A 27968-nucleotide genomic window follows, 5' to 3' on the forward strand; every position below is an offset into this window, starting at 1 on the left:
TACATTCAGCTTAGAATAACCGTTGACAAACACCCTACTGCAATCCATTGTGCTTTTTTTATGATAAATAAAAGTAAGAAAAAAAGTCAACGGAACAAGGGATTCCCAACCAGTCTCCAAGCTGGTACTTGCCAAGCCTTAAGCTGCTTATCTTCTGCGATCTGACGAGTGCAGGTACATTCAGCTTAGAATAACCGTTGACAAACACCCTACTGCAATCCATTGTGCTTTTTTTATGATAAATAAAAGTAAGAAAAAAAGTCAACGGAACAAGGGATTCCCAACCAGTCTCCCAAGCTGGTACTTGCCAAGCCTTAAGCTGCTTATCTTCTGCGATCTGACGAGTGCAGGTACATTCAGCTTAGAATAACCGTTGACAAGCACCCTACTGCAATCCATTGTGCTTTTTTTATGATAAATAAAAGTAAGAAAAAAAGTCAACGGAACAAGGGATTCCCAACCAGTCTCCCAAGCTGGTACTTGCCAAGCCTTAAGCTGCTTATCTTCTGCGATCTGACGAGTGCAGGTACATTCAGCTTAGAATAACCGTTGACAAGCACCCTACTGCAATCCATTGTGCTTTTTTTATGATAAATAAAAGTAAGAAAAAAAGTCAACGGAACAAGGGATTCCCAACCAGTCTCCCAAGCTGGTACTTGCCAAGCCTTAAGCTGCTTATCTTCTGCGATCTGACGAGTGCAGGTACATTCAGCTTAGAATAACCGTTGACAAGCACCCTACTGCAATCCATTGTGCTTTTTTTATGATAAATAAAGTAATAAAAAAAGTCAACGGAACAAGGGATTCCAACCAGTCTCCCAAGCTGGTACTTGCCAAGCCTTAAGCTGCTTATCTTCTGCGATCTGACGAGTGCAGGTACATTCAGCTTAGAATAACCGTTGACAAGCACCCTACTGCAATCCATTGTGCTTTTTTTATGATAAATAAAAGTAAGAAAAAAAGTCAACGGAACAAGGGATTCCCAACCAGTCTCCCAAGCTGGTACTTGCCAAGCCTTAAGCTGCTTATCTTCTGCGATCTGACGAGTGCAGGTACATTCAGCTTAGAATAACCGTTGACAAGCACCCTACTGCAATCCATTGTGCTTTTTTTATGATAAATAAAAGTAATAAAAAAAGTCAACGGAACAAGGGATTCCATTGCAGGTACTTGCCAAGCCTTAAGCTGCTTATCTTCTGCGATCTGACGAGTGCAGGTACATTCAGCTTAGAATAACCGTTGACAAGCACCCTACTGCAATCCATTGTGCTTTTTTTATGATAAATAAAAGTAAGAAAAAAAGTCAACGGAACAAAGGGATTCCCAACCAGTCTCCCAAGCTGGTACTTTTCCAAGCCTTAAGCTGCTTATCTTCTGCGATCTGACGAGTGCATGTACATTCAGCTTAGAATAACCGTTGACAAGCACCCTACTGCAATCCATTGTGCTTTTTTTTATGATAAATAAAAGTAATAAAAAAAGTCAACGGAACAAGGGATTCCAACCAGCTCCCAGGCTGGTACTTGCCAAGCCTTAAGCTGCTTATCTTCTGCGATCTGACGAGTGCAGGTAAATTCAGCTTAGAACAACCGTTGACAAACACCCTACTGCAATTCATTGTGCTTTTTTTTATGATAAATAAAAGTAATAAAAAAAGTAAACGGAACAAGGGATTCCCAACCAGTCTCCCAAGCTGGTACTTGCCAAGCCTTAAGCTGCTTATCTTCTGCGATCTGACGAGTGCAGTTACATTCAGCTTAGAATAACTGTTGACAAGCACACTACTGCAATCCATTGTTTTTTTTTTAATGATAAATAAAAGTAAGAAAAAAAGTCAACGGATCAAGGGATTCCCAACCAGTCTCCCAAGCTGGTACTTGCCAAGCCTTAAGCTGCTTATCTTCTGCGATCTGACGAGTGCAGGTACATTCAGCTTAGAATAACCGTTGACAAGCACCCCACTGCAATCCATTGTGCTTTTTTTTATGATAAATAAAAGTAATAAAAAAAGTAAACGGAACAAGGGATTCCCAACCAGTCTCCCAAGCTGGTACTTGCCAAGCCTTAAGCTGCTTATCTTCTGCGATCTGACGAGTGCAGGTACATGCAGCTTAGAATAACCGTTGACAAGCACCCTACTGCAATCCATTGTGCTTTTTTTATGATGAAAAAAAGTCAACAGAACAAGGGATTCCCAACCAGTCTCCCAAGCTGGTACTTGCCAAGCCTTAAGCTGCTTATCTTCTGCGATCTGACGAGTGCAGGTACATTCAGCTTAGAATAACTGTTGACAAGCACACTACTGCAATCCATTGTTTTTTTTTTTATGATAAATAAAAGTAAGAAAAAAAGTCAACGGAACAAGGGATTCCCAACCAGTCTCCCAAGCTGGTACTTGCCAAGCCTTAAGCTGCTTATCTTCTGCGATCTGACGAGTGCAGGTACATTCAGCTTAGAATCGTTAATTTCTAACGATAATTTGTTTTCCCTTAGTCCTAACAGTGGCACAAATGGGGTATTCTGCCCCTGTGGACTGGTTAGGACAGGTGGAATTTTAATGAAACAATCAAATAAAAAACAGTGGCATGCACACGCCCTCCCTGCCCCCAATAAAGAGGGGTGTGACCCTCCAAACCATGTGTAATTACAAGTAGACAAACATAATCACAATTAATAAACATAGGGGGGGAAATTTGTGTGCCACTGTTAGGACTAAGGGAAAACAAATTATCGTTAGAAATTAACGATTCCCTTACGTCCTAACCAGTGGCACAAATGGGGATTTAGCAAGTAGAAACCCCCATGGGAGGGTCCTCATGCCTGGCGGACGATAACACTGTCCGGCCAAATGAGGAATAACTATGTATTCTGGTATCCACTCTATAGTGTGAGATAAAAGTGGAGTGAGAACTCCAAGAAGCTGACTTACAGATCACATCCAATGGGATCGAGCTTCTCTCTGCAAAAGAAGTGGCCACTGCTCGAGTAGAGTGGGCCCTTACAAATTCAGGGGGCTCCGAGCCCTGAGACATATAAGACTCCCGAATTGCCTCTTTAATCCAACGACTGATGGAGGGCTTAGAGGCTTTCCTCCCTTATGGGTACCGGAAAAAAGGATAAGGAGGTTTTCATCCTTCCTAAAAACCTTGGAGCGTTCCAGGTAAATCCTAAGACATCTCGCAATATCGAGGGTATGGAGCCCTCTTTCCTCAGAGGAGGCGGGGGTGGAGCCAAAGTTGGTAGGGAGATCACCTGATTGATGTTGTCAAAGGAAGGAACCTTTGGAATGAAGGTAGGTAGAAATTTTAGAAGTACCCGATCCTGTAGGAACTTTGTATATGGCTCAAAGCAGAAAAAGCCTGGAGTTCCCCAACTCGTTTTGCAGAGGTAACAGCTAACAAGAAGGTGATCTTCCAGGTCAGGAACCTGAATCCCGCCTCCTCTAGGGGCTCAAAGGGGGGAGATGATAACCCCCTGAGCACGACCGACAAATCCCAGGCCGGGATAGGTCTGATTACTGTAGGCTTTAATCTTGAGGCTCCCTTCAGGAATCTCTTGATAAGGGGGTCTTGAGAAATAGCTCTGTTTAGACAAGCAGAGATAGCTGAAATCTGCACTTTAAGGGTAGCTGGTGATAGCCCCCTGTCCAGACCGTCCTGAAGAAATTGGAGGATCATCGGGATGGAAGCTTCAGCGGATCTTTGCTGATGTCTTGTACACCAGGATGAAAAGATCTTCCAGATTCTGGAGTAGCCTTATTGGTAGCTTCTGATCTGGAGTGCTCCAGGGTTCTCAAGACAGACCCCGATAGCCCTTCTATCCCTGGAAGGGACTGATCAACCTCCAGGCCGTCAGGTTGAACATTTGAAGATTTGAGGAGACCTGGGTGCCCCCCGACACCAGTACTCTCTCTGGGGGAAGCCTCAGAAATTGACCCCGACTCATCTGTAAGAGTTGGGTAAACCAAGCTCTTTTCGGCCAGTATGGGATAATGGCGATAACTGACGCTTGGTCCTGCCTGATCTTCATCAAGACCCTTGGTATCAAGGAAATTGGAGGGAAGATGTAGGCCAGCCTGAACCTCCATGGGATTGACAGTGCATCTATTGCCACCGGGTTGTCCTCCCTGTAAAGGGAGCAATACTTCTCCACCTTGGTGTTGAACCTCGTTGCCATGAGATCGATCTCTGGCATGCCCCACCTGAGCGTTATGTCCTTGAAGACCTCTGGATGGAGTGACCATTCTCCGGTTGGAAGACCTCGGCTCAGACGATCCGCAATCACATTGTGAACTCTGCGAATGTGAACGGCTGATAAGTGGGTGAGGTTCAGTTCTGCCCAATCCAAAATCACACCTATCTCTCTCAGGAGACTTTGTGACCTCGTGCCTCCCTGCTTGTTGATATACAGTACAGCGGTCATGCTGTCTGACTGTACCTTTACTGCCTTCCCTCGAATGATGGGAGCAAAATGAAGCAGAGCTAGTCTGATTGCTCTGATCTCCAGGAGATTTGATGACAATAACCTCTCCTGAGGTGTCCAAGTTCCCTGGACTGTCTTGTCCTGAAGATGCGCACCCCAGCCTACTAGGGATGCGTCTGAAGTAAGTATGATCCAAGAGGGTTGGATCAGGGACTTGCCGTCCATGAGGTGGGACCACCACCTCAGAGAGGATCGGACTTAGTAAGGCAGGGAGAGCACGGAATTGAGTCCCACCGGACTGTGATTCCACTTGGCTAATACTTCCGACTGGAGCGGACGTAAGTGCCATAATGCCCAAGGTACCGCCTCTGCGGTTGAAGACATTAGTCCCAACATCCTCATCCACGTTCGAATTGTTACCTGTTTTGGTACAGAGAGAGAACGGGCTGTTTGTTGCACGGATTGCCTTCTTTCGGGAGTGAGATGAATGGTCATCCTGATTGAATCCACCATGAACCCCAGGAACCTTACCGAGGTGGCTGGTTGGAGTTGGGATTTGTCCCAATTGATTATCCATCCTAACTGATGTAGGAATGTAACAGCCTGTTGGATGTGTTGGGACAGGATCGCTTGGGAAGGAGCTCTGAGGAGCCAGTCGTCCAGGTATGGAACTATGCTCAGGCCCTGAAGCCTTAGAGCGGCCACCACAGAGACCACTACTTTGGTGAAAGTGTGTGGGGCTGAAGAAATCCCAAATGGGAGGGCCACAAACTGAAAATGTTTTAGGACCCCCCCGATGTTTACCGCGATCCTTAAGAATCTTCTGGACCCAGGATGGATGGGAATATGGAGATAAGCATCCTTGAGGTCTAAGGTTGCCAAGAAATCTCCCGGCATAAGAAGATTGGTCACTGACTGGATAGTTTCCATACGGAACTTCTTTTGTTTTATGAAACGGTTGAAGAACCTCAGATCTATAATCATCCTCCAACCTCCGGTATTCTTGGGTACCAGGAAAACTGGGGAGTAGATACCTGTTCCCCTCTCTTGGAGAGGAACCTCTTCTAAGGCCCCCTTCTGGAAGTATTCTAGCACGTAGGTTTCTAGAATCTTCTGTTTGTTGCTGGAAGAAGCCTTGTCTGAACAAACTTGTCCAGAGGCAAACTGCTCAAGTCTACAAGGTAGCCATGCGAAATTACACGCAGGACCCAACTGTCCTGGATATGATCCTGCCAACAAGGTAGAAAGTGATGTAGGGCGGCCGCCTACGGGAATGTGGGGAGAAGGGAGCCCGAGATCTCCAGTCAGACCGGCTAAATACCAAGAGCCTCGAGGAGGCCCGCAATCAGAGCGCCGAGGACTTCTTGGGGGGTCTAGAACCCCGAGAGGATCTTCCTCCTCTACGGGAACCCCAATTCCTCTGGGGTCTGGGTTGCGGTTCCGCTCTGGAACTATACCCCCTGCCCCGACCACGAAAGGACTGCTGGGGAAGGGACTTGCCCTTCTTGTCCGACAGCCCCTCCATTATGTGGTCAAGCTCTGCACCAAACAGTTTGCCGGGTTCATATGCCATGGCACAGAGGTTATGTTTTGAGGCCGTATCGGCCTTCCAAGGTTTCAACCACAGCGGACGCCTGCCCGCGGTTGAAAGGGGCCATGGTCTTGGATGCCAACTTCAGTTGTTGTGGAGCTGCGTCACACAAGAAGTCAATGGCTAGGCTGGCCGTCTTACATGAGGCCAGAATGTCGTCCCTAGAAACCCCTTGGTCCAGGTCAGACTGGATTTGCGAACATCTAGATCTCAGAAAATTCGCCACTTCGGACGAGGAAATTGCGACTGAGGCGGAAGCGGAGGCCGAGGAGTAAGTGCGCCTAAGGGCGCAGTCCGCCTTCCGGTCCATCGGGTCCAGCAAACTTGACCCGTCGTCTGAAGGGATCAGGGTCCTTCTGGATAACTTTGCTATGGCCATGTCCACTTTAGGGACAGGCCCCCAGGACGATACCTGATCCTCTTTAACCGGGAACACCGCCTTGAACCTTTTGGTCAACACTGGACCTTTCTCTGGCTTTCTCCACTCTGTTTTCATCAGAGATAGGAGAGAATCATCCGCTTTAAAGGCCCTAGGCCCCCTAGAGGCAGAGGATGAGGCTTCCCCCGGATCAACGTCCTGGTCCCCCGACCGGACGGATTTTAGTAGTCGCTGGGCCTTCTCCAGCGGGAAAAAATATGCAAAACCATCCTCCTCATCCGAGGAGGAAGAGGCTGAACCCTCTCTCGCCTCTTGAGCCCCCGAGACCTCCATAGCACGATGGGGGGAGGAGGGACGATGACGCTTGGAGACCAGGGCACTCTTCAATTCCTGAATGGAGGCGTTGACCTGGGTCATGTTGGACTCCATGTACCCCTTCACCCAATCGACCACGTCGTGGACAGATGGCTCCAGCGGGGGGAGGGTCTTGGCCCTGCAGGATGGGCACCGGGAGAAGTCGTAAGAGTCCTCCAGGACAATCTGACAGTCTTGCCCGCGGACTTCCTGCTGGGCTCTCGCTCACCGTCACCGGTAGACGACATGGCTGAAATTTAAAAAGAGACATGAACTTAGCAAAATTCAAGAAAACAGTGCTTAATCGCAAGCTTCAGGACCTTTACCCAGAAGATCCTAGCAAGCTCTATATAAATCAGCACACAAAGAAGTTTTTCAGCACAGAGGTAACAACACTCTAGCACCAAACCACACTCAAGGTTGACAGCAAGCTGCGCTCCAGGAGACTGAACCTGGAGCTTCATCCAGTTTAAATAGGGTTGGTTGGCGCCAAAAAAAGGAAGCCCCGCCCACAAAGGGGCGGGGTAAACCTCTGAGTTTATATCTTATCTAAAAGAAAAAACTAAAAGACAAAACTATATGTTTAGGATCCAAGAGGGACCCTGAAGCATTTGAAAGGCCCCCCACGGCCTCATAACGTAAAAAATACACCTCCGGCCGAAGCTCAATCGGCCGGAGCGAAAACCCGGAAGTGACGTCACCCGACGTCACTTCCGCCGGAAGGCGGCGCCCGGCCGAACATGCGGGACGCCGCCACCGCCGCTCCAGCACCCAGCTAACCTGGAGCTTCATCCACAGAGAAGGTAGGAGAGCATGGCTAACAATAAGGGCGGCAAAGAGCGGCATAGAACGGCATAAACCGGAGGACATCCTCCGCCGCACCGGGGGAGCGGAGCCGCTCCCAAGGGAACAAAATAAGACCCCCGAGATGAAAAAAAGGGGGGGAAAAAACAAACACTCTCTCCACCGTAGGGATGGAGGAGTGCACCACCCGTCCCGTCCTGTCCGCAGGACAGAAAAAAACACAGAAAAAAACACATGGTTTGGAGGGTCACACCCCTCTTTATTGGGGCAGGGAGGGCGTGTGCATGCCACTGTTTTTTATTTGATTGTTTCATTAAAATTCCACCTGTCCTAACCAGTCCACAGGGGCAGAATACCCATTTGTGCCACTGGTTAGGACGTAAGAGAATAACCATTGACAAACACCCTACTGCAATCCATTGTGCTTTTTTTATGATAAATAAAAGTCTACGGAACAAGGGATTCCCAACCAGTCTCCCAAGCTGGTACTTGCCAAGCCTTAAGCTGCTTATCTTCTGCGATCTGACGAGTGCAGGTACATTCAGCTTAGAATAACCATTGACAAGCACCCTTCTGCAATCCATTGTGCTTTTTTTTCTGATAAATAAAAGTAAGAAAAAAAGTCAACGGAACAAGGGATTCCCAACCAGTCTCCCAAGCTGGTACTTGCCAAGCCTTAAGCTGCTTATCTTCTGCGATCTGACGAGTGCAGGTACATTCAGCTTAGAATAACCGTTGACAAACACCCTACTGCAATCCATTGTGCTTTTTTTATGATAAATAAAAGTAATAAAAAAAGTCAACGGAACAAGGGATTCCACCAGTCCAAGCTGGTACTTGCCAAGCCTTAAGCTGCTTATCTTCTGCGATCTGACGAGTGCAGGTACATTCAGCTTAGAATAACCGTTGACAAGCACCCTACTGCAATCCATTGTGCTTTTTTTATGATAAATAAAGTAAGAAAAAAAGTAAACAGAACAAGGTATTCCTAACCAGTCTCCCAAGCTGGTACTTGCCAAGCCTTAAGCTGCTTATCTTCTGCGATCTGACGAGTGCAGGTACATTCAGCTTAGAATAACCGTTGACAAACACCCTACTGCAATCCATTGTGCTTTTTTTATGATAAATTAAAGTAATTAAAAAAGTCAACGGAACAAGGGATTCCCAACCAGTCTCCCAAGCTGGTACTTGCCAAGCCTTAAGCTGCTTATCTTCTGCGATCTGACGAGTGCAGGTACATCAGCTTAGAATAACCGTTGACAAACACCCTACTGCAATCCATTGTGCTTTTTTTATGATAAATAAAAGTAATAAAAAAAGTCAACGGAACAAGGGATTCCCAAACAGGTACTTGCCAAGCCTTAAGCTGCTTATTTTCTGCGATCTGACGAGCGCAGGTACATTCAGCTTAGAATAACCGTTGACAAGCACCCTACTGCAATCCATTGTGCTTTTTTTATGATAAATAAAAGTAAGAAAAATAGTCAACGGAACAAGGGATTCCCAACCAGTCTCCCAAGCTGGTACTTGCCAAGCCTTAAGCTGCTTATCTTCTGCGATCTGACGAGTGCAGGTACATTCAGCTTAGAATAACCGTTGACAAACACCCTACTGCAATCCATTGTGCTTTTTTTATGATAAATAAAAGTAAGAAAAAAAGTCAACGGAACAAAGGATTCCCAACAGTCTGCCAAGCTGGTACTTGCCAAGCCTTAAGCTGCTTATCTTCTGCGATCTGACGAGTGCAGGTACATTCAGCTTAGAATAACCGTTGACAAGCACCCTACTGCAATCCATTGTGCTTTTTTATGATAAATAAAAGTAAGAAAAAAAGTCAACGGAACAAGGGATTCCCAACCAGTCTCCCAAGCTGTTACTTGCCAAGCCTTAAGCTGCTTATCTTCTGCGATCTGACGAGTGCAGGTACATGCAGCTTAGAATAACCGTTGACAAGCACCCTACTGCAATCCATTGTGCTTTTTTTATGATAAAAAAAAGTCAACGGAACAAGGGATTCCCAACCAGTCTCCCAAGCTGGTACTTGCCAAGCCTTAAGCTGCTTATCTTCTGCGATCTGACGAGTGCTGGTACATTCAGCTTAGAATAACCGTTGACAAGCACCCTACTGCAATCCATTGTGCTTTTTTTATGATAAATTAAAGTAAGAAAAAAAGTCAACGGATCAAGGGATTCCCAACCAGTCTCCCAAGCTGGTACTTGCCAAGCCTTAAGCTGCTTATCTTTTGCGATCTGACGAGTGGACCTCTGAGCAGGCTAGCTGAGAGGGGGGTAACATTGCCAGTATCACTATCATGTAAGTCCTTCCTGCTTTAAGAACTGTGACTGTGACTTTGAAGCTGTGACCACCTCCACTTTACTTTATTATATGAGATGTAACTTACCACTTGTATCCTATTACACCATTCTAGGTATTCTGTGATGGGGGCTTATCGTGCCGCCTGGTAGCCATTGAGCTTCTACTTCCCCGTTTCTCTGAAGCATCTATAGCTAAGTATAGACCCACATTTATTATCATATTTTTCAGTCTCAGGTTTTATTTTTACCATCCCTGGACTATGTCCAAGTACCTATCCACCTCCTGATGAACCTGCCTCGTTTCAGGTGAAACGCGTCGAGGTTTTTGTATTAGGATGGGCATATGAAAACGTACGTGTTATTGTTATTGTGAGAGGATTGTGTGCTATCTTATAAATCTACCCCCTCTCTCCGCTCCTCTTATCCTGATTAATTCCGGTGTATGCCCCGAGTGGGCAGGTGGTCATTCCATATCTTTGGAACACCTTCCACTTGCGGCTTTATGGGCCTTTTTTTAACAGTTTTTGTGTATCCAATACTTTTTCCCTGGATAGGGTCGATCTAGGGATTCGTTAGCCCTAGGTTCGGGGACAGGGAACTCCCACCATCAGGGGGCGACCCTGGGCTGAGCAGACGTTAGGGCATCTAGGGTAAGCAATTGTCTGCCCTGCCCTACCGCAGTACATGTCTTCATTCCTCGAACTACCAAGTATCTAGACTATCTGTGTGTCACTAATGTATGTTGAGGGGTTGCTACTCCCCAGTCAAAAGTAACTTATATATAATTCTTTTGAATTGTAGCATTGTCTGTTGGTATATACATACCTATACCCGCACGTCGATCAATAAAGGTAATTTTAAAAGTCACTAAATTAATAAATGAACATGTTACAAATCTAAGTGATAAGGAATCTTCTAAATAATCTAATTAATTGGTAATTGTGTTTGATACTAAGTATGGCCAGTTTCTTGATGGGTACGGTTTTTACTGAGGATCTTATCAATGAGGTCAAGGATATTTTTTCAGACAGGGAGGTTGCTGGACTGACTTCGTCGACCAGCTGTAAAATTGTCTTTAAAGATCTGTATCAGGGATACAAGGACAACATTAAGTCGTGGTGGGAAATAAAGTCTTTTGAAAATTATTTGGAGCATAAGATAGTACCAAGAGGCCTGCGTATCCCCCTTAGACCCGCTGAACGTGTCCAATCTCCAGAGTTCGTATCTAAGTGGGAACAGGAGATCACCAACAGCTCTTTGAAGTTGATGGCCCTTCTCCTTGATGAGGAAAAACAGATTTTTGAAAGCACGACATTGAAACTCAAGGAACTCATTGAGTCAGCGTTGAAACTGAAAGCAGACCCCGATTTTGATAAAAGGGAATCTTCTCTGCAATCAGCTGTTGAAAGATTTCAGAACCTCATCAAGGAGAGAAAGCATCGTCAATTTATTAAAGACCTGGGCGAATTTAGGGATAACAAAGCTTATACCTTTATAAATACTAAAAACCCAGTAACTGATTCAGAAGTATCATCGTCTGATCAGGATTTTTCTGACTCCGAAATTACTGGTTATTCCCAGATGAGAGGAACCATTAGAGGAGGTCGTTATTCGAGAACGAGAGGGTCAGGTCAGAGATGGAGAGGAACAAGGGGACAGAGAGGCAACTACTGGGGGGGGGCGTGGTTATGGCAAAAAAATGCCAGGACCATCAGGACCCCAAAGTCATACACAAATGGAGAATCAATCTCAGTTCACCCCCTATCAAGGCTTACCTCAAAACAATATTGTTGCCACAGCCCCTACTGTAGATCTCAACCCGGCTGCATCTTCTTCATCATCTTCCTCCTCTTTTTTAGCCAAGGGCCAGGCCTCGTACCAATTAAGGGACCGCAGTCGAAACAATTAAAGGATCAACTACAGGTAATAAATCTTTCAGAATATAAGTTGACGGCGGCGGAGATTAGCCTACTCCAGAAAGGGCTATCATTCGTACCGACAACAAAACATGATACATTTACCTGGGTAAAAGACCTCAATTTATTTGCTAGGAAATTAAAATGGCACAAATTTTTTAAGAACTGTGACAAAAAAACTTGTTTGGATCTAGGTCTCAGCTCAGAGGATTTCCCCGACTTCCAAAATCTAATGGAGCTCTGGGATGAAGGAACTAGGGTCGCGGGTAAAGGTCCCTTTACGGAACTACGACCAAGAAGTACCAGACTGCCACCCCCGGTCAGCACTGAACACATTGAGATCTTTCTGCGCCTTGTCATCCAAGACATTGAAAAATTACAGGATGTTCCTCTTTACTCTAATCTTTCAACATCTGAGTTCCAGGCTTTGAAAAACCTGGAAAGTAATAAGGAGCTAATTATTAAACAGTCTGACAAGGGTGGCAACCTGGTACTGATGGACCATCATAAATACCAATCAATGTGCTTATCATTATTGAATGATAAAAACAACTATAGAAAAATGGCCGCGGACCCTACTGACTCTTTCCGTGTAGACCTTCTGGGAGTTCTCAGTCAGGGCCTACAACAAGGTGTCATTAGTAAAACTGAGTTTGATTTCCTCTTTTCAAAAAATCCTCAAACAGCTACCTTTTATTGTTTGCCTAAGATCCATAAGGGGCTACATCCTCTAAAAGGGCGTCCCATTGTGTCGGGTATTGACTCATTAACACATCATAGCGGAATTTACCTTGATAAGGTCCTTCGTGATTTCGTCTCGAGTCTACCATCTTTCACCCGTGACACAATGGACTTCCTTCGCAAAATCGAAACCCTCACAGTAAATTCTAACAGCATCCTAGCAAGCGTTGATGTGGAATCGCTTTATACCTCGATTCCACACAACAAAGGAATAGAAGCCGTAAATTATTTCCTTAACTCAAGAGGAACCCAGTTTGGTGCACATAATGCCTTTATCCTAAAACTTTTGGAATACACCCTCACGCATAATTATTTTTTGTTTAATGGCTCCTTCTACCACCAGCTCAGGGGGACCGCAATGGGGAATTCCTGTGCCCCCACCTATGCGAATCTCCTCCTGGGCTGGTGGGAGGACAGTGTCATTTTTCCCGATCAACATCCGTGGTGGAGCGAGAACATCTCCTTTTGGACTCGCTACATCGACGATGTTTTTCTGATCTGGGAGGGGACTATTACAACTTTCCATAATTTTGTTGACTCCCTCAATCTCAATGAGTTCGGTCTAAGATTTACCTGTGAAACCCATCTAGAACGGATCACCTTTCTGGACGTTGTGGTCACAAAAACAGAGGGCATTCTTAACACATCTGTTTTTAGAAAGCCCACAGCCACCAATAGCATCCTTCACTGGGAGAGCCACCACCCTACCGCCGTCAAAAAAGGGATCCCTAGGGGACAATACTTGCGGGTTCGCAGGAATTGTTCGTCAGGAGGTAATTTCTATCAAGAGGCAGGTAAACTTAGAGAAAGACTAAACGAGAGGGGTTACCCTTCTAAGATTTTGAGGGATTCTTTCCAGTTCGCAGAATCAAGGAGGAGAGAAGAGCTTCTAATACCCAGACAAAAGGATACTAGTGGGAATCCTATACGCCTGATCTCCACCTTTGATTCTGGGAACCGAGAGGTAGTATCCATACTGAGAAGGCATTGGGCAATCCTAACCATGGACCCTGACCTAACTCAGGTAATCAAGAATTATCCTCAGATTACCTACCGTAAAGGAAGAAGCCTACGAGATCGCCTAGTGCATAGCCACTATGAGGGCCCTAAGAGGATGGGCACTTGGCTGGATCGTAGGCCTCTCGGAGTCTTTAAATGTGGATCATGTAAAGCCTGCAATTTCATCAATCCTTCAAAAACAATTACCTGCTCCGTGACCCAACGGCCTTTTACCATCCGCGACTTTGCAAATTGCAAGACCAAAGGGGTCGTTTACATCTGCCAATGTAGCTGTCCTCTTGACTACATTGGCAAGACTAAAAGGGAGCTACGAAGAAGGATGTGTGAGCATCTAAATGATATTAGGAAATCTAAGGATACCCCTGTGGCCCATCATGTTAATAGCTGCCATAGGGGTGATCTGAGTTCGGTTCGTTTTTCAGTTTTGGAGGTTGTCCCTTTCCCGGAGAGGGGGGGAGACTGGGATAGAAGGATTCTTCAAAAAGAGTCCTCCTGGATTTATCGTTTCCAATCCCAGTCCCCCCTCGGTCTCAATGAGAGACTTAATTTCGCGTGTTTTATCTAGAAACCCTCCCTGTTCTCTTTTAGTCCTGACTACTCGAAGTAAATTCATTGTTGGTACCAAGGGTATGTTACCCTAAGAAAAGTCAAAGAAACAAGGGATTCCCAACCAGTCTCCCAAGCTGGTACTTGCCAAGCCTTAAGCTGCTTATCTTCTGCGATCTGACGAGTGCAGTTACATTCAGCTTAGAATAACCGTTGACAAACACCCTACTGCAATCCATTGTGCTTTTTTTATGATGAAAAAAAGTCAACGGAACAAGGGATTCCCAACCAGTCTCCCAAGCTGGTACTTGCCAAGCCTTAAGCTGCTTATCTTCTGCGATCTGACGAGTGCAGGTACATTCAGCTTAGAATAACCGTTGACAAGCACCCTACTGCAATCTATTGTGCTTTTTTTATGATAAATAAAAGTAATAAAAAAAGTCAACGGAACAAGGGATTCCCAACCAGTCTCCCAAGCTGGTACTTGCCAAGCCTTAAGCTGCTTATCTTCTGCGATCTGACGAGTGCAGGTACATTCAGCTTAGAATAACCGTTGACAAACACCCTACTGCAATCCATTGTGCTTTTTTTATGATAAATAAAAGTAAGAAAAAAAGTCAACGGAACAAGGATTCCCAACCAGTCTCCCAAGCTGGTACTTGCCAAGCCTTAAGCTGCTTATCTTCTGCGATCTGACGAGTGCAGGTACATTCAGCTTAGAATAACCGTTGACAAGCACCCTACTGCAATCCATTGTGCTTTTTTTATGATAAATAAAAGTAATAAAAAAAGTCAACGAACAAGGGATTCCTAACCAGTCTCCCAAGCTGGTACTTGCCAAGCCTTAAGCTGCTTATCTTCTGCGATCTGACGAGTGCAGGTACATTCAGCTTAGAATAACCGTTGACAAACACCCTACTGCAATCATTGTGCTTTTTTTATGATAAATAAAAGTAATAAAAAAAGTCAACGGAACAAGGGATTCCCAACCAGTCTCCAAGCTGGTACTTGCCAAGCCTTAAGCTGCTTATCTTCTGCGATCTGACGAGTGCAGGTACATTCAGCTTAGAATAACCGTTGACAAGCACCCTACTGCAATCCATTGTGCTTTTTTTATGATAAATAAAAGTAAAAAAAGTCAACGGAACAAGGGATTCCCAACCAGTCTCCCAAGCTGGTACTTGCCAAGCCTTAAGCTGCTTATCTTCTGCGATCTGACGAGTGCAGGTACATTCAGCTTAGAATAACCGTTGACAAGCACCCTACTGCAATCCATTGTGCTTTTTTTATGATAAATAAAAGTAAGAAAAAAAGTCAACGGAACAAGGGATTCCCAACCAGTCTCCCAAGCTGGTACTTGCCAAGCCTTAAGCTGCTTATCTTCTGCGATCTGACGAGTGCAGGTACATTCAGCTTAGAATAACCGTTGACAAACACCCTACTGCAATCCATTGTGCTTTTTTTATGATAAATAAAGTAATAAAAAAGTCAACGGAACAAGGGATTCCCAACCAGTCTCCCAAGCTGGTACTTGCCAAGCCTTAAGCTGCTTATCTTCTGCGATCTGACGAGTGCAGGTACATTCAGCTTAGAATAACCGTTGACAAGCACCCTACTGCAATCCATTGTGCTTTTTTTATGATAAATAAAAGTAAGAAAAAAAGTCAACGGAACAAGGGATTCCCAACCAGTCTCCCAAGCTGGTACTTGCCAAGCCTTAAGCTGCTTATCTTCTGCGATCTGACGAGTGCAGGTACATTCAGCTTAGAATAACCGTTGACAAGCACCCTACTGCAATCCATTGTGCTTTTTTTATGATAAATAAAAGTAAGAAAAAAAGTCAACAGGAACAAGGGATTCCCAACCAGTCTCCCAAGCTGGTACTTGCCAAGCCTTAAGCTGCTTATCTTCTGCGATCTGACGAGTGCAGGTACATTCAGCTTAGAATAACCGTTGACAAACACCCTACTGCAATCCATTGTGCTTTTTTTATGATAAATAAAAGTAATTAAAAAAGTCAACGGAACAAGGGATTCCCAACCAGTCTCCCAAGCTGGTACTTGCCAAGCCTTAAGCTGCTTATCTTCTGCGATCTGACGAGTGCAGGTACATTCAGCTTAGAATAACCGTGGACAAACACCCTACTGCAATCCATTGTGCTTTTTTTATGATAAATAAAAGTAATAAAAAAAGTCAACGGAACAAGGGATTCCCAACCAGTCCTTCAAGCTGGTACTTGCCAAGCCTTAAGCTGCTTATCTTCTGCGATCTGACGAGTGCAGGTACATTCAGCTTAGAATAACCGTTGACAAGCACCCTACTGCAATCCATTGTGCTTTTTTTATGATAAATAAAAGTAAGAAAAAAAGTCAACGGAACAAGGGATTCCCAACCAGTCTCCCAAGCTGGTACTTGCCAAGCCTTAAGCTGCTTATCTTCTGCGATCTGACGAGTGCAGGTACATTCAGCTTAGAATAACCGTTGACAAGCACCCTACTGCAATCCATTGTGCTTTTTTTATGATAAATAAAAGTAATAAAAAAAGTCAACGAACAAGGGATTCCCAACCAGTCTCCCAAGCTGGTACTTGCCAAGCCTTAAGCTGCTTATCTTCTGCGATCTGACGAGTGCAGGTACATTCAGCTTAGAATAACCGTTGACAAACACCCTACTGCAAACATTGTGCTTTTTTTATGATAAATAAAAGTAATAAAAAAAGTCAACGGAACAAGGGATTCCCAACCAGTCTCCCAAGCTGGTACTTGCCAAGCCTTAAGCTGCTTATCTTCTGCGATCTGACGAGTGCAGGTACATTCAGCTTAGAATAACCGTTGACAAGCACCCTACTGCAATCCATTGTGCTTTTTTTATGATAAATAAAAGTAAGAAAAAAAGTCAACGGAACAAGGGATTCCCAACCAGTCTCCCAAGCTGGTACTTGCCAAGCCTTAAGCTGCTTATCTTCTGCGATCTGACGAGTGCAGGTACATTCAGCTTAGAATAACCGTTGACAAGCACCCTACTGCAATCCATTGTGCTTTTTTTATGATAAATAAAAGTAATAAAAAAAGTCAACGGAACAAGGGATTCCCAACCAGTCTCGCAAGCTGGTACTTGCCAAGCCTTAAGCTGCTTATCTTCTGCGATCTGACGAGTGCAGGTACATTCAGCTTAGAATAACCGTTGACAAGCACCCTACTGCAATCCATTGTGCTTTTTTTATGATAATAAAAGTAAGAAAAAAGTCAACAGAACAAGGGATTCCCAACCAGTCTCCCAAGCTGGTACTTGCCAAGCCTTAAGCTGCTTATCTTCTGCGATCTGACGAGTGCAGGTACATTCAGCTTAGAATAACTGTTGACAAGCACCCTACTGCAATCCATTGTGCTTTTTTTATGATAAATAAAAGTAAGAAAAAAAGTCAACGGAACAAGGGATTCCCAACCAGTCTCCCAAGCTGGTACTTGCCAAGCCTTAAGCTGCTTATCTTCTGCGATCTGACGAGTGCAGGTACATTCAGCTTAGAATCGTTAATTTCTAACGATAATTTGTTTTCCCTTAGTCCTAACAGTGGCACAAATGGGGTATTCTGCCCCTGTGGACTGGTTAGGACAGGTGGAATTTTAATGAAACAATCAAATAAAAAACAGTGGCATGCACACGCCCTCCCTGCCCCCAATAAAGAGGGGTGTGACCCTCCAAACCATGTGTAATTACAAGTAGACAAACATAATCACAATTAATAAACATAGGGGGGGAAATTTGTGTGCCACTGTTAGGACTAAGGGAAAACAAATTATCGTTAGAAATTAACGATTCCCTTACGTCCTAACCAGTGGCACAAATGGGGATTTAGCAAGTAGAAACCCCCATGGGAGGGTCCTCATGCCTGGCGGACGATAACACTGTCCGGCCAAATGAGGAATAACTATGTATTCTGGTATCCACTCTATAGTGTGAGATAAAAGTGGAGTGAGAACTCCAAGAAGCTGACTTACAGATCACATCCAATGGGATCGAGCTTCTCTCTGCAAAAGAAGTGGCCACTGCTCGAGTAGAGTGGGCCCTTAAAAATTCAGGGGGCTCCGAGCCCTGAGACATATAAGACTCCCGAATTGCCTCTTTAATCCAACGACTGATGGAGGGCTTAGAGGCTTTCCTCCCCTTATGGGTACCGGAAAAAAGGATAAGGAGGTTTTCATCCTTCCTAAAAACCTTGGAGCGTTCCAGGTAAATCCTAAGACATCTCGCAATATCGAGGGTATGGAGCCCTCTTTCCTCAGAGGAGGCGGGTGGAGCCAAAGTTGGTAGGGAGATCACCTGATTGATGTTGTCAAAGGAAGGAACCTTTGGAATGAAGGTAGGTAGAAATTTTAGAAGTACCCGATCCTGTAGGAACTTTGTATATGGCTCAAAGGCAGAAAAAGCCTGGAGTTCCCCAACTCGTTTTGCAGAGGTAACAGCTAACAAGAAGGTGATCTTCCAGGTCAGGAACCTGAATCCCGCCTCCTCTAGGGGCTCAAAGGGGGGAGATGATAACCCCCTGAGCACGACCGACAAATCCCAGGCCGGGATAGGTCTGATTACTGTAGGCTTTAATCTTGAGGCTCCCTTCAGGAATCTCTTGATAAGGGGGTCTTGAGAAATAGCTCTGTTTAGACAAGCAGAGATAGCTGAAATCTGCACTTTAAGGGTAGCTGGTGATAGCCCCCTGTCCAGACCGTCCTGAAGAAATTGGAGGATCATCGGGATGGAAGCTTCAGCGGATCTTTGCTGATGTCTTGTACACCAGGATGAAAAGATCTTCCAGATTCTGGAGTAGGCCTTATTGGTAGCTTCTGATCTGGAGTGCTCCAGGGTTCTCAAGACAGACCCCGATAGCCCTTCTATCCCTGGAAGGGACTTATCAACCTCCAGGCCGTCAGGTTGAACATTAGAAGATTTGAGGAGACCTGGGTGCCCCCCGACACCAGTACTCTCTCTGGGGGAAGCCTCAGAAATTGACCCCGACTCATCTGTAAGAGTTGGGTAAACCAAGCTCTTTTCGGCCAGTATGGGATAATGGCGATAACTGACGCTTGGTCCTGCCTGATCTTCATCAAGACCCTTGGTATCAAGGAAATTGGAGGGAAGATGTAGGCCAGCCTGAACCTCCATGGGATTGACAGTGCATCTATTGCCACCGGGTTGTCCTCCCTGTAAAGGGAGCAATACTTCTCCACCTTGGTGTTGAACCTCGTTGCCATGAGATCGATCTCTGGCATGCCCCACCTGAGCGTTATGTCCTTGAAGACCTCTGGATGGAGTGACCATTCTCCGGTTGGAAGACCTCGGCTCAGACGATCCGCAATCACATTGTGAACTCCGCGAATGTGAACGGCTGATAAGTGGGTGAGGTTCAGTTCTGCCCAATCCAAAATCACACCTATCTCTCTCAGGAGACTTTGTGACCTCGTGCCTCCCTGCTTGTTGATATACAGTACAGCGGTCATGCTGTCTGACTGTACCTTTACTGCCTTCCCTCGAATGATGGGAGCAAAATGAAGAAGAGCTAGTCTGATTGCTCTGATCTCCAGGAGATTTGATGACAATAACCTCTCCTGAGGTGTCCAAGTTCCCTGGACTGTCTTGTCCTGAAGATGCGCACCCCAGCCTACTAGGGATGCGTCTGAAGTAAGTATGATCCAAGAGGGTTGGATCAGGGACTTGCCGTCCATGAGGTGGGACCACCACCTCAGAGAGGATCGGACTTTGTAAGGCAGGGAGAGCACGGAATTGAGTCCCACCGGACTGTGATTCCACTTGGCTAATACTTCCGACTGGAGCGGACGTAAGTGCCATAATGCCCAAGGTACCGCCTCTGCGGTTGAAGACATTAGTCCCAACATCCTCATCCACGTTCGAATTGTTACCTGTTTTGGTACAGAGAGAGAACGGGCTGTTTGTTGCACGGATTGCCTTCTTTCGGGAGTGAGATGAATTGTCATCCTGATTGAATCCACCATGAACCCCAGGAACCTTACCGAGGTGGCTGGTTGGAGTTGGGATTTGTCCCAATTGATTATCCATCCTAACTGATGTAGGAATGTAACAGCCTGTTGGATGTGTTGGGACAGGATCGCTTGGGAAGGAGCTCTGAGGAGCCAGTCGTCCAGGTATGGAACTATGCTCAGGCCCTGAAGCCTTAGAGCGGCCACCACAGAGACCACTACTTTGGTGAAAGTGTGTGGGGCTGAAGAAATCCCAAATGGGAGGGCCACAAACTGAAAATGTTTTAGGACCCCCCCGATGTTTACCGCGATCCTTAAGAATCTTCTGGACCCAGGATGGATGGGAATATGGAGATAAGCATCCTTGAGGTCTAAGGTTGCCAAGAAATCTCCCGGCATAAGAAGATTGGTCACTGACTGGATAGTTTCCATACGGAACTTCTTTTGTTTTATGAAACGGTTGAAGAACCTCAGATCTATAATCATCCTCCAACCTCCGGTATTCTTGGGTACCAGGAAAACTGGGGAGTAGATACCTGTTCCCCTCTCTTGGAGAGGAACCTCTTCTAAGGCCCCCTTCTGGAAGTATTCTAGCACGTAGGTTTCTAGAATCTTCTGTTTGTTGCTGGGAAGAAGCCTTGTCTGAACAAACTTGTCCAGAGGCAAACTGCTCAAGTCTACAAGGTAGCCATGCGAAATTACACGCAGGACCCAACTGTCCTGGATATGATCCTGCCAACAAGGTAGAAAGTGATGTAGGCGGCCGCCTACGGGAATGTGGGGAGAAGGGAGCCCGAGATCTCCAGTCAGACCGGCTAAATACCAAGAGCCTCGAGGAGGCCCGCAATCAGAGCGCCGAGGACTTCTTGGGGGGTCTAGAACCCCGAGAGGATCTTCCTCCTCTACGGGAACCCCAATTCCTCTGGGGTCTGGGTTGCGGTTCCGCTCTGGAACTATACCCCCTGCCCCGACCACGAAAGGACTGCTGGGGAAGGGACTTGCCCTTCTTGTCCGACAGCCCCTCCATTATGTGGTCAAGCTCTGCACCAAACAGTTTGCCGGGTTCATATGCCATGGCACAGAGGTTATGTTTTGAGGCCGTATCGGCCTTCCAAGGTTTCAACCACAGCGGACGCCTGCCCGCGGTTGAAAGGGCCATGGTCTTGGATGCCAACTTCAGTTGTTGTGGAGCTGCGTCACACAAGAAGTCAATGGCTAGGCTGGCCGTCTTACATGAGGCCAGAATGTCGTCCCTAGAAACCCCTTGGTCCAGGTCAGACTGGATTTGCGAAAATCTAGATCTCAGAAAATTCGCCACTTCGGACGAGGAAATTGCGACTGAGGCGGAAGCGGAGGCCGAGGAGTAAGTGCGCCTAAGGGCGCAGTCCGCCTTCCGGTCCATCGGGTCCAGCAAACTTGACCCGTCGTCTGAAGGGATCAGGGTCCTTCTGGATAACTTTGCTATGGCCATGTCCACTTTAGGGACAGGCCCCCAGGACGATACCTGATCCTCTTTAACCGGGAACACCGCCTTGAACCTTTTGGTCAACACTGGACCTTTCTCTGGCTTTCTCCACTCTGTTTTCATCAGAGATAGGAGAGAATCATCCGCTTTAAAGGCCCTAGGCCCCCTAGAGGCAGAGGATGAGGCTTCCCCCGGATCAACGTCCTGGTCCCCCGACCGGACGGATTTTAGTAGTCGCTGGGCCTTCTCCAGCGGGAAAAAATATGCAAAACCATCCTCCTCATCCGAGGAGGAAGAGGCTGAACCCTCTCTCGCCTCTTGAGCCCCCGAGACCTCCATAGCACGATGGGGGGAGGAGGGACGATGACGCTTGGAGACCAGGGCACTCTTCAATTCCTGAATGGAGGCGTTGACCTGGGTCATGTTGGACTCCTTGTACCCCTTCACCCAATCGACCACGTCGTGGACAGATGGCTCCAGCGGGGGGAGGGTCTTGGCCCTGCAGGATGGGCACCGGGAGAAGTCGTAAGAGTCCTCCAGGACAATCTGACAGTCTTGCCCGCGGACTTCCTGCTGGGCTCTCGCTCACCGTCACCGGTAGACGACATGGCTGAAATTTAAAAAGAGACATGAACTTAGCAAAATTCAAGAAAACAGTGCTTAATCGCAAGCTTCAGGACCTTTACCCAGAAGATCCTAGCAAGCTCTATATAAATCAGCACACAAAGAAGTTTTTCAGCACAGAGGTAACAACACTCTAGCACCAAACCACACTCAAGGTTGACAGCAAGCTGCGCTCCAGGAGACTGAACCTGGAGCTTCATCCAGTTTAAATAGGGTTGGTTGGCGCCAAAAAAAGGAAGCCCCGCCCACAAAGGGGCGGGGTAAACCTCTGAGTTTATATCTTATTTAAAAGAAAAAACTAAAAGACAAAACTATATGTTTAGGATCCAAGAGGGACCCTGAAGCATTTGAAAGGCCCCCCACGGCCTCATAACGTAAAAAATACACCTCCGGCCGAAGCTCAATCGGCCGGAGCGAAAACCCGGAAGTGACGTCACCCGACGTCACTTCCGCCGGAAGGCGGCGCCCGGCCGAACATGCGGGACGCCGCCACCGCCGCTCCAGCACCCAGCTAACCTGGAGCTTCATCCACAGAGAAGGTAGGAGAGCATGGCTAACAATAAGGGCGGCAAAGAGCGGCATAGAACGGCATAAACCGGAGGACATCCTCCGCCGCACCGGGGGAGCGGAGCCGCTCCCAAGGGAACAAAATAAGACCCCCGAGATGAAAAAAATGGGGGGAAAAAACAAACACTCTCTCCACCGTAGGGATGGAGGAGTGCACCACCCGTCCCGTCCTGTCCGCAGGACAGAAAAAAACACAGAAAAAAACACATGGTTTGGAGGGTCACACCCCTCTTTATTGGGGGCAGGGAGGGCGTGTGCATGCCACTGTTTTTTATTTGATTGTTTCATTAAAATTCCACCTGTCCTAACCAGTCCACAGGGGCAGAATACCCCATTTGTGCCACTGGTTAGGACGTAAGGGAATAACCATTGACAAACACCCTACTGCAATCCATTGTGCTTTTTTTATGATAAATAAAAGTCTACGGAACAAGGGATTCCCAACCAGTCTCCCAAGCTGGTACTTGCCAAGCCTTAAGCTGCTTATCTTCTGCAATCTGACGAGTGCAGGTACATTCAGCTTAGAATAACCATTGACAAGCACCCTTCTGAAATCCATTGTGCTTTTTTTCCTGATAAATAAAAGTAAGAAAAAAAGTCAACGGAACAAGGGATTCCCAAACAGTCTCCCAAGCTGGTACTTGCCAAGCCTTAAGCTGCTTATCTTCTGCGATCTGATGAGTGCAGGTACATTCAGCTTAGAATAACCGTTGACAAACACCCTACTGCAATCCATTGTGCTTTTTTTATAATAAATAAAAGTAATAAAAAAAGTCAACGGAACAAGGGATTCCCTTCCAGGTACTTGCCAAGCCTTAAGCTGCTTATCTTCTGCGATCTGACGAGTGCAGGTACATTCAGCTTAGAATAACCGTTGACAAGCACACTACTGCAATCCATTGTGCTTTTTTTATGATAAATGAAAGTAAGAAAAAAAGTAAACAGAACAAGGTATTCCTAACCAGTCTCCCAAGCTGGTACTTGCCAAGCCTTAAGCTGCTTATCTTCTGCGATCTGACGAGTGCAGGTACATTCAGCTTAGAATAACCGTTGACAAACACCCTACGGCAATCCATTGTGCTTTTTTTATGATAAATAAAAGTAATTAAAAAAGTCAACGGAACAAGGGATTCCCAACCAGTCTCCCAAGCTGGTACTTGCCAAGCCTTAAGCTGCTTATCTTTTGCGATCTGACGAGCGCAGGTACATCCAGCTTAGAATAACCGTTGACAAACACCCTACTGCAATCCATTGTGCTTTTTTTATGATAAATAAAAGTAATAAAAAAAGTCAACGGAACAAGGGATTCCCAAACAGGTACTTGCCAAGCCTTAAGCTGCTTATTTTCTGCGATCTGACGAGCGCAGGTACATTCAGCTTAGAATAACCGTTGACAAGCACCCTACTGCAATCCATTGTGCTTTTTTTATGATAAATAAAAGTAAGAAAAATAGTCAACGGAACAAGGGATTCCCAACCCGTCTCCCAAGCTGGTATTTGCCAAGCCTTAAGCTGCTTATCTTCTGTGACCTGACGAGTGCAGGTACATTCAGCTTAGAATAACCGTTGACAAACACCCTACTGCAATCCATTGTGCTTTTTTTATGATAAATAAAAGTAAGAAAAAAAGTCAACGGAACAAGGGATTCCCAACCAGACTCTCAAGCTGGTACTTGCCAAGCCTTAAGCTGTTTATCTTCTGCGATCTGACGAGTGCAGGTACATTCAGCTTAGAATAACCGTTGACAAGCACCCTACTGCAATCCATTGTGCTTTTTTTATGATAAATAAAAGTAAGAAAAAAAGTCAACGGAACAAGGGATTCCCAACCAGTCTCCCAAGCTGGTACTTGCAAAGCCTTAAGCTGCTTATCTTCTGCGATCTGACGAGTGCAGGTACATTCAGCTTAGGATAACCGTTGACAAACACCCTACTGCAATCCATTGTGCTTTTTTATGATAAATAAAAGTAATAATAAAAAGTCAACAAAACAAGGGATTCCCAACCTGGTACTTGCCAAGCCTTAAGCTGCTTATTTTCTGCGATCTGACGAGTGCAGGTACATTCAGCTTAGAATAACCATTGACAAGCATTCTACTGCAATCCATTGTGCTTTTTTTATGATAAATAAAAGTAAGAAAAAAAGTCAACGGAACAAGGGATTCCCAACCAGTCTCCCAAGCTGGTACTTGTCAAGCATTAAGCTGCTTATCTTCTGCGATCTGACAAGTGCAGGTACATTCAGCTTAGAATAACCGTTGACAAACACCTTACTGCAATCCATTGTGCTTTTTTTATGATAAATAAAAGTAAGAAAAAAAGTCAAAGGAACAAGGGATTCCCAACCAGTCTCCTAAGCTGGTACTTGCCAAGCCTTAAACTGCTTTTCTTCTGCGATCTGACGAGTGCAGGTACATTCAGCTTAGAATAACCGTTGACAAACACCCTACTGCAATCCATTGTGCTTTTTTTATGATAAATAAAAGTAAGAAAAAACGTCAACGGAACAAGGGATTCCCAACCAGTCTCACAAGCTGGTACTTGCGAAGCCTTAACCCCTTAAGGACGCAGGGCGTACCGGTACGCCCTATTTCCCGAGTCCTTAAGGACCAAGGGCGTACCGGTACGTCCTGACTTAAATTCGGAATTCCGGCGTCGCAGGGGTTAATCGGAACGGGACGCCGGCTGAAATCATTCAGCCGGCATCCCGTAACAACGCAGGGGGGGGTCATTTGACCCCCCCGTATCGGCGATCGCAGCAAACCGCAGGTCAATTCAGACCTGCGGTTTGCTGCGCTTTTTGCAGTTTCTGATCGCCGCGGTCCCTGACCGCGGGGATCAGAAACTTTAGAGTGGCTAAAATCATTATTTTTCACCCCCCCCTGCACCCCTGCACGATTTTATGCCGGAGGGTGGTGCGGGGGGGGTGTCGCAGGCGGTGGGGGCGTTGCGGGAGGCGGGCGGTGCGGCAGGCGGGATCGCGATCCCCCGCCCGCCTCCCCATGAACGATCGTTGGCTTCTAGTGGGTATACCAGGGTGCCAGCACATTGCTGGCACCCTGGTATAAACGGCTGACATCTGTGAAGATGTCAGCCGTTTAACCCTTTCCATACCGCGGTCCGTACGGACCGCTGTATGGAAAAAGTTAACTGTCATTGGTCAGGGAGCTCCCTCCCTCTCCATCGGGGGGCTGCTGTGGCTTTGCAGCCCCCCGATGGAGAGGGAGAGAGCCCCCAGAGAGCCCCCCTCAGCCCCGTCCTTACCCTTCCCCGTCTGCGAAGTTCTGAGCAGACGGGGAGGGTTCCCATGGCAACAGGACGCCTGCTCAGGCGTCCTGCTGTCGATGGTGCTGAACAGATCTGTGCTAAAAGCACAGATCTGTTCAGTGTAAGTAAAATACAGTACAGAACAATATATATTGTTCTGTACTGTATTATACAGACACCAGACCCACTGGATCTTCAAGAACCAAGTGGGTCTGGGTCACAAAAATGTAAAAAAAAGTGAAAAAAGTTAAGATAAAAAAAAAAACATTTATCACTGAATAAAAATTAAAAAAATAAAATAAACTACACATATTAGGTATCGCCGCGTCCGTAACGACCTGATCTATAAAATGGTCATGTTACTTTCCCCGCACGGTGAACGCCATAAAAATAAAAAAATAAAAACTATGAGAAAATTGAAATTTTGCCCACCTTACTTCCCAAAAAAGGTAATAAAAGTGATCAAAAAAGTCGCATGTACGCCAAAATAGTACCAATCAAACCGTCATCTCATCCCGCAAAAAATGAGACCCTACTCAAGATAATCGCCCAAAAGCTGAAAAAACTATGGCTCTTAGACTATGGAGACACTAAAACATGATTTTTTTTTTTTCAAAAATGAACTCATTCTGTAAAACTTACATAAATAAAAAAAAAGTATACATATTAGGTATCGCCGCGTCCGTATCGACCGGCTCTATAAAAATATCACATGACCTAACCCCTCAGATGACCACCGTAAAAAAATAAAAATAAAAACAGTGTAAAAAAAGCCATTTTTTGCCATCTTACGTCACAAAAAGTGTAATAGCAAGCGATCAAAAAATCATATGCACCCCAAAATAGTGCCAATCAAACCGTCATCTCATCCCGCAAAAAATGAGACCCTACTCAAGATAATCGCCCAAAAACTGAAAAAACTATGGCTCTTAGAATATGGAGACACTAAAACATTTTTTTGGTTTTAAAAATGAAGTTATTGTATAAAACTTACATAAATAAAAAAAAATGTATACATATTAGGTATCGCCGCGTCCGCGACAACCTGCTCTATAAAATGACCACATGATCTAACCTGTCAGATGAATGTTGTAAATAACAAAAAAAAAAAACGTGCCAAAAAAGCTATTTCTTGTTACCTTGCTGCACAAAAAGTGTAATATAGAGCAACCAAAAATCATATGTACCCTAAACTAGTACCAACAAAACTGCCACCCTATCCCGTAGTTTCTAAAATGGGGTCACTTTTTTGGAGTTTCTACTCTAGGGGTGCATCAGGGGGGCTTCAAATGGGACATGGTGTCAAAAAAAACAGTCCAGCAAAACCTGCCTTCCAAAAACCGTATGGAATTCCTTTCCTTCTGCGCCCTGCCGTGTGCCCGTACAGCGGTTTACGACCACATATGGGGTGTTTCTGTAAACTACAGAATTAGGGCCATAAATAATGAGTTTTGTTTGGCTGTTAACCCTTGCTTTGTAACTGGAAAAAAAATATTAAAATGGAAAATCTGCCAAAAATGTGAAATTTTGAAATTGTGTCTCTATTTTCCATTAAATCTTGTGCAACACCTAAAGGGTTAACAAAGTTTGTAAAATCAGTTTTGAATAGCTTGAGGGGTGTAGTTTCTTAGATGGGGTCACTTTTATGGAGTTTCTACTCTAGGGGTGCATCAGGGGGGCTTCAAATGGGATATGGTGTCAAAAAACCAGTCCAGCAAAATCTGGCTTCCAAAAACCAAACCGCGCACCTTTCACTCTACGCCCTACTGTGTGCCCGTACAGTAGTTTACGGCCACATATGGGGTGTTTCTGTAAACGGCAGAGTCAGGGCAATAAAGATACAATCTTGTTTGGCTGTTAACCCTTGCTTTGTTAGTGGAAAAAATGGGTTAAAATTGAAAATTAGGCAAAAAAATGAAATTCTCAAATTTCATCCCCATTTGCCAATAACTCTTGTGCAACTAAA

At 45.7% G+C, this 27968-nt stretch overlaps 37 pseudogenes; all 37 read right to left on the reverse strand.

The window, feature by feature from the left end:
- Window positions 1-84: 84 nt before the first annotated feature.
- Window positions 85-202, reverse strand: LOC120984369 (annotated as a pseudogene).
- A 57-nt stretch (window positions 203-259) lies between these two features.
- On the reverse strand, window positions 260-378 carry LOC120984355 (annotated as a pseudogene).
- A 57-nt stretch (window positions 379-435) lies between these two features.
- Window positions 436-554, reverse strand: LOC120984367 (annotated as a pseudogene).
- A 57-nt stretch (window positions 555-611) lies between these two features.
- LOC120984379 lies at window positions 612-730 on the reverse strand (annotated as a pseudogene).
- A 56-nt stretch (window positions 731-786) lies between these two features.
- LOC120984376 lies at window positions 787-904 on the reverse strand (annotated as a pseudogene).
- A 57-nt stretch (window positions 905-961) lies between these two features.
- On the reverse strand, window positions 962-1080 carry LOC120984382 (annotated as a pseudogene).
- A 752-nt stretch (window positions 1081-1832) lies between these two features.
- Window positions 1833-1951, reverse strand: LOC120984362 (annotated as a pseudogene).
- Window positions 1952-2009: 58 nt separating this feature from the next.
- On the reverse strand, window positions 2010-2128 carry LOC120984368 (annotated as a pseudogene).
- A 45-nt stretch (window positions 2129-2173) lies between these two features.
- On the reverse strand, window positions 2174-2292 carry LOC120984359 (annotated as a pseudogene).
- A 5702-nt stretch (window positions 2293-7994) lies between these two features.
- On the reverse strand, window positions 7995-8113 carry LOC120984364 (annotated as a pseudogene).
- Window positions 8114-8171: 58 nt separating this feature from the next.
- LOC120984345 lies at window positions 8172-8290 on the reverse strand (annotated as a pseudogene).
- A 227-nt stretch (window positions 8291-8517) lies between these two features.
- Window positions 8518-8636, reverse strand: LOC120984371 (annotated as a pseudogene).
- Window positions 8637-8693: 57 nt separating this feature from the next.
- On the reverse strand, window positions 8694-8811 carry LOC120984374 (annotated as a pseudogene).
- A 221-nt stretch (window positions 8812-9032) lies between these two features.
- LOC120984346 lies at window positions 9033-9151 on the reverse strand (annotated as a pseudogene).
- Window positions 9152-9382: 231 nt separating this feature from the next.
- LOC120984378 lies at window positions 9383-9501 on the reverse strand (annotated as a pseudogene).
- Window positions 9502-9546: 45 nt separating this feature from the next.
- LOC120984365 lies at window positions 9547-9665 on the reverse strand (annotated as a pseudogene).
- A 4687-nt stretch (window positions 9666-14352) lies between these two features.
- LOC120984347 lies at window positions 14353-14471 on the reverse strand (annotated as a pseudogene).
- A 57-nt stretch (window positions 14472-14528) lies between these two features.
- Window positions 14529-14647, reverse strand: LOC120984348 (annotated as a pseudogene).
- Window positions 14648-14704: 57 nt separating this feature from the next.
- LOC120984358 lies at window positions 14705-14822 on the reverse strand (annotated as a pseudogene).
- Window positions 14823-15053: 231 nt separating this feature from the next.
- Window positions 15054-15171, reverse strand: LOC120984370 (annotated as a pseudogene).
- A 54-nt stretch (window positions 15172-15225) lies between these two features.
- LOC120984349 lies at window positions 15226-15344 on the reverse strand (annotated as a pseudogene).
- Window positions 15345-15401: 57 nt separating this feature from the next.
- LOC120984350 lies at window positions 15402-15520 on the reverse strand (annotated as a pseudogene).
- A 55-nt stretch (window positions 15521-15575) lies between these two features.
- On the reverse strand, window positions 15576-15694 carry LOC120984351 (annotated as a pseudogene).
- Window positions 15695-15751: 57 nt separating this feature from the next.
- On the reverse strand, window positions 15752-15870 carry LOC120984352 (annotated as a pseudogene).
- Window positions 15871-15927: 57 nt separating this feature from the next.
- Window positions 15928-16047, reverse strand: LOC120984361 (annotated as a pseudogene).
- A 57-nt stretch (window positions 16048-16104) lies between these two features.
- LOC120984363 lies at window positions 16105-16223 on the reverse strand (annotated as a pseudogene).
- Window positions 16224-16456: 233 nt separating this feature from the next.
- On the reverse strand, window positions 16457-16575 carry LOC120984353 (annotated as a pseudogene).
- Window positions 16576-16632: 57 nt separating this feature from the next.
- Window positions 16633-16750, reverse strand: LOC120984381 (annotated as a pseudogene).
- A 56-nt stretch (window positions 16751-16806) lies between these two features.
- LOC120984354 lies at window positions 16807-16925 on the reverse strand (annotated as a pseudogene).
- A 57-nt stretch (window positions 16926-16982) lies between these two features.
- LOC120984357 lies at window positions 16983-17101 on the reverse strand (annotated as a pseudogene).
- A 57-nt stretch (window positions 17102-17158) lies between these two features.
- Window positions 17159-17277, reverse strand: LOC120984377 (annotated as a pseudogene).
- A 55-nt stretch (window positions 17278-17332) lies between these two features.
- LOC120984360 lies at window positions 17333-17451 on the reverse strand (annotated as a pseudogene).
- A 5703-nt stretch (window positions 17452-23154) lies between these two features.
- Window positions 23155-23273, reverse strand: LOC120984380 (annotated as a pseudogene).
- A 58-nt stretch (window positions 23274-23331) lies between these two features.
- LOC120984344 lies at window positions 23332-23450 on the reverse strand (annotated as a pseudogene).
- A 221-nt stretch (window positions 23451-23671) lies between these two features.
- Window positions 23672-23790, reverse strand: LOC120984373 (annotated as a pseudogene).
- A 57-nt stretch (window positions 23791-23847) lies between these two features.
- On the reverse strand, window positions 23848-23966 carry LOC120984366 (annotated as a pseudogene).
- Window positions 23967-24539: 573 nt separating this feature from the next.
- On the reverse strand, window positions 24540-24658 carry LOC120984375 (annotated as a pseudogene).
- Window positions 24659-27968: the final 3310 nt, after the last annotated feature.

This window comes from Bufo bufo, unplaced genomic scaffold (assembly GCF_905171765.1).
Source record: "Bufo bufo unplaced genomic scaffold, aBufBuf1.1, whole genome shotgun sequence".
Lineage (NCBI taxonomy): Eukaryota > Metazoa > Chordata > Amphibia > Anura > Bufonidae > Bufo > Bufo bufo.